This window comes from Opisthorchis viverrini, assembly GCF_000715545.1.
Source record: "Opisthorchis viverrini unplaced genomic scaffold opera_v5_150, whole genome shotgun sequence".
NCBI classification, from domain to species: Eukaryota; Metazoa; Platyhelminthes; class Trematoda; order Opisthorchiida; family Opisthorchiidae; genus Opisthorchis; species Opisthorchis viverrini.
In genome coordinates, this window is record NW_008751806.1 from 222,009 (window position 1) to 227,793 (window position 5,785).

Below are 5,785 nucleotides of genomic sequence, written 5' to 3' on the forward strand. Positions count from 1 at the left end.
GATTGGGGAACGAGTGATGCTACATCCTAAGTGTGGGTTAACCACAATACTGATCGATCGTTCGTGGCCGAGCGGTGGAGTGTTCAAACCATTGGCCGGACGAGTCGCTGGTTCGAGACTCGTGTTACGCCCTGGCGATGATTCCCAGCAGGGTTGAAACAGTACTTCCCAGCTTTTCAGCATAGATTAACTTCACTTACAAGATAAAATCTTCATTGAGCTATTTCAGATTCTCTCCCACTTGACCATTAGCTGATCATGACTCCGGTTCAGTCCGTTTTCGCATCAGTTAGCAGCTCACTTACTAGTGCAGTTTTGTGGCCAACTTAAGCGGTAATGAATTCGTTTTGCCCTTGCTTGTTTTTCGAAGAGAATGTACTTCAGGGGATCTTTTCTTGGAAGCATCGTAGGTCAGAAACGGTCGATCTTGAAGCCGGGTAGACTTTGGGTGAAATTTTGAGTAATTAAAACAACTTGACTTCTGAAAATATTGGGGTTGTGGTTGATTTCGCGTGATCAAAACTAAACCATCTTAAGTACTTTTGGAAAGTTTAAGCTTCTGAATGAAAATCAGAAAAACATCTTCAAGAAGCTTTCCTTAGTAATAAATCTTTTGTCTTGTTTGTACTGCAAGATTCCTATTTGCATGAATATCACGCGGTGTTGAAACACGTCCTATATCAAACCAAATTCGCTCAAACGAGCGCACATCGTTGGTCTTTATCCATCTGCCTGAATTTGCTTGGTTGTTCTATTATTGCAGCTGATAGTTCATAAAGATTCGAATTTAGAAGGTAGGAGGATTAACGAACCAAAAATGTTTGACTCTCTAATAACAAAATAACTTGACAATGAGCATCAACCGCAAAAAAGACAGAATTTAAGTGTTCCTGGTGAATAAAAAGTTAAAGACATGCTTACATTTAAGGCGCTTGAAATTAGGACTTCTGATTCAGTTCCTAGGCGAGACGCAATTCGAGTTTGAACTGAACTCAGTTGGATCAAGTACATCGTTGACAGTGGTACTGAGGACTATTAGAAACAATCTGGACGAATGAAGAAAACAACCCTACGGTACACAAATGCAGAAACCGTTGGCACTAACAACTGGCAAATGGTTCTTAGGCATATGACCCACTTTTTCAGGAGTGTTTATCTGAGCGTTTTTCATCAGCCTCAAGGTCGAACGTGAATTGACAGCGGTGATATCACGGTTCCTGCACGTGACTTGACTATCGTCGTAACTATCGTCCACTCATCAGTTAAGACTGAGACATCGCACGCAGGTCACCAAGGTCGAATACGGGCCCGAAATATGGAACACTGCATCCGCAGTTTTGTTGACAGAATACGACGGTTAACGGAAATCTAATTTTGAACCTACATGCCAAATAAAGATGCTGATATTGAAGACTCAATGGAGTCCCTCCCATTGCGCGTAATATGGAACTTGGATGTTTGGTCGTACAGCGTGACAACCGCAATTAACACAATACCACTGTATGATGCAATCAAACACCAATGAAAAAATTCTGAGGCCTACTTATGAGAAGGGCGTATGTGGATGGGTGTGCCCCTTCATACAACGCATGAAATAAAGTTTAGTATTCAATCAATGGGAAGATATTTGGGACCGAATGGGAAGTCATCGCTTTCAGAGAGGTTTGGTAAACAATAGGTGGATTTATTGCTGGGCAAAGTTTAGTATTCTTCATCTTAAAATCACAAGCAATTTCATCAAAGCACCCTTAGGGGATGCTTTTTAGTGATTATTAATGGACTTGTGGAACACTTTGATCACGTGACTGCTCAGGGTGTATTTACCAACGTTTGGTACCTCTCAGGCACACCGTTTGTGATAAACGTATATAAATGTGTCTACTCCCAGACCCGAATACGTTTTATACAACCGGTGTCCATCGGAAACCACTCGGTATTTCATCCAACCTATTTTGGAAACCCACTACTACTTATGAAAGCTGCATACACCAGTAAAGGTGTGCTATGAGGCGTGTTATGAGGACGCAAGGACGTCCGTTGGTTCCGTTCACCACGCAACCCAAAGGATCATTTAGTGAGCTCATTCATCCTTCACAAGCCCGACTCAAACGACGGGTTATGTAATGAGTACTACGCGAATTACCGCCTCCTACAAGAAACCCTTGCTTCCTACAACCTTACGGTTAGGGTGGGGATCAATTGCACACCACAGCCTCCACTGACTTCGTACTCTGTAGACAAGGACTATCTGACCCTCCCAAGTGCAAATGTGACAACGGGTTTTTGCAATAACTACTGTTCACATCGAATTACTGACGTGCTCCACTATGTTAGTCGAGTTGCCTTATGAGGCTACTAGCCAACGGTTGACTTTCTAATATCCACTCCTCACTTTGGATGGGAAAATGGGTGCAGGTCAGTTCAAGTGGCATCAACTTCGATGTAGTCGACTATGCGAACGGAGTTCTAGACGAACTGGTCAGACCACGTTGGTTAGTTGCAGTCAAACCGGGTTGCGCAGTGAGCGGAAAGTCTACCGAATCGACTTTATCACTACTGTGCCAACACACAGCGCTACTGCAGCCTATCACCGCAGCTCGATCAGCCTAGTAGTTTGTGACATGTGGGATAGAATTCTCTACAGAATCCCGTGTGTCCTAGTATGCTATTGACCTACTGTTCCGTGGAAATACCCGAGTCGTCACTACCGTACTCGCGAACTTTGTGCCTGGGAAACCTAGCGATGCCACTAGCAAGTGAGTCATGAAATCAGCCCGGGGTGAAGATCACCACAACGGGCCCAACAAAACAGGTGTGGTCGAATCGGTGGGTTGTCAGGGGCTTTGAAGATGGCAGCAGTTGGTTAGTTCGGTGGTGATCAAATGAACAAAAATCATATGGACACGTGCGCCTGACTTTTTGAATGGAGCTTCTCATATGGAAGATTAACTCCTCGTAGGACTTATTATCTCCCCTGAGCTACTTGTCACGTGTTGATAGTAAGAAGAGCCTATGGAATATATCGTCTGTCGAGGAACCAGTCGATGCATAACCACGTGATCTGGATTCCATGACTGAATGTTGATTGGCATTAAACCTATATAAGTGCGAGATAATCAGACCACTGCTCAGTCAAAAATCTTAGTCCTGAAGAAGTACTGGCAGGGAGGTTTTGGGTTCGAAACAGCTTAGAGATCTATCAGAAACGCATTGCTGAGGATTCCTATTAGGGATGAAACCGCCGCACATTGTCTCCATGCTCTTCGGCATAGATGGGCATCATTTGCAGGACGAAAACAATTGCAGAAAAACCTGACTCTATCAACAAATTATCAGTAGTTCAGTAGGGATGGTAATCCACACAAGTGGAGCTGTCATTTCAGAATTCGTTACTCGAGGAGCCGGTCAATACGAACGAACAAAAACTGATCGCTCTTTGGCTACCTGGCTACTTAGTATCAGTTTACCTGAAAAATGATACCAGTATGCTATATCAGTCCGTGAAGTTTGTACAGTGTTGTTTTTCTTAGTGACTACGACTTAGTGACTTACGACTTTTTGATGTCACTGTCTTTACACGTCAAGTAAACAGCGGTTTCTGACCAGTCGCCCACAAAGTTGTGGTATCAGGAAAAAAATTGGAGAGTTTGAGAGCCCATACTTCAGTTTGAAATTACAAGAGTCGGTGAAATTCAAAATCCATGTAAAAATCAACTTGAGCTTTTCAGTGTTCAGCAACAACTAGCGACATTGCTGCCCACCACATTAGGAGATGACCGTGATAGTATGTTTTCTTTGCAGAAATGTGTTTGCTTTTTAGATAGATGAACGGGATTAAAACCAAACACGCATGCTCTATGACAGACATGATATTTTTTTGACTGTTTCAACTCCACTGTTTGAGCAGCACACCTTGGTAACAACAAGTGTTAAGATTCAAGGCGATTTTATCATGATGAAGGAATCCATGCGTATAAATTCATAGTTTGGACAGGTCTAGTCTGACGCTGAAGTTGACTTCATTCCAAATTTTGAACTGCAAGCCACTGCATCTCTTCAAGTTCCATGGCCTGCTTTAACGAACTCACTGGTATTTTCTGAACATGGAGTCTATGCGGGTTATCTGATTTTCCTCGGAACACATCCATCAGTCGAAGTGCAACAACCTAAAGTTCTGATAATCTAGGTAGGTCATCCAAATAGGTTTTCGTTGAAAGTGAGCAATAAAGATCGATTCGATATCCCTTTGCCACTCGCTTGCCCGATACCGGGAAGTAACGTTTAAAAGTTGCCAGAATTTGGAAACGCCGTGCAAGTTGCCATCATTCTGACTGATTTCATCGAACTGGAGATAACGATCCTTCGGTCTAGGACGTTTTTGAGTCCCTCGGAATATCATCGAAACAACTGAGATTCATGCACTATTCGATCTTTTCGCTTCATTTGCTTCGCCGTTTGCTACTTTTAATAGTTCAGCAGATTAATCCTGACGCTTAGTAATTTTATGAACTGTAGAGTCTATGGTCGGTTTTTGGGTTTGTTTGACGAACGGCAACTTCTTCTCCTGAGAGAAAATATTATCAAACTAACATCTTCCCTGTAATTGCTTTGGTCAGGCAGTATCCTCAACACTTTTTTCGGATATTCAAGCATGCTGGTCTTCAAATGTCTTCGGGACGTGTTTCCTCACCAGCCACTGCGCAAAACTTCGATGGAATTTAGTGATCACTCCATTGTTTTGCATCCAAATTGAATAGACTTCCTTCTTGTTCATGCTCACTTCTTGGATGAACCCATGCTGAAACGCGGTATCTGCTTGACACTGAACCACGTGTTTTTTCTTGATACTTCCAATGCTGTAGAAATCGCCACTAATCCCCAACCGATTCGATTGCATAACGCAGCATTCTCTTGCGGGTTTGCCTTCCCTCAGCAAAGACAGCTTTGAACCAGCTACAAGTGCTAGTCACAAGGACACGCGAATCCTATCAGGTCAGTCTTTCGTGGCTTCGACCCCCGTCCAAATTTGATGTTTTGTGTGCATAACTGTTGATAAATGTGACAAAACCCATCCGCGCCGGCTGGCATCACAAGTGGCGTCTGAGGTGGTACGCTCGATCAATCGTTCTCATATTTATCCAATTCAGTAGAAAACATAACTAGAACCAGTGTCCCGTAGCTCTCTTTCGTCAGTCCGTCTGATTTATTGGAGTCTATTTGAGTTCTTTAACAAAAAGAACATTCCGCCTTTCAACATTACTACAGGTTCAGATGTTCAGTTCACATGACAGATCGATACCGTGTGGAGTCTCTCACAGTTCACACACAATGTAAATGATGGTCTGCTCTCTGATGGGGGGTTAAACAGTACTCAGACCAATCAGAGGCGTTATATGTTGACTTCTGCCCCCAATCACATTCCACCTGAATGAGATCAAATCATGCTTGGATTACCAAACTTCGTTCACCTGCTTATAAAAGCTTACTTTTCTGAATTTTACTCAGAAATACCACGTTTTATCTTGTTCATGAAGTCAAAAGTCAACCCTCAGATTGGGTTGACAGTTTCCAGTCAATTGGAAAGAGTTTGGAACCGATTGAGAAGTCATCGTTTCAGAAGAGCTTGGTAAACAATCGGTAGTTTTTATTTGGGCAACGTTTCGCTTTTGACACAAAAGCTTCATCAGGCCAAATGAACAGGTCACCAAATTGGCCAGGTTATAAGACAGACGGGGAACCAATCAGTAAGTCCTCATCAAACTGGATCAGTGTTGAGTGTCAATTA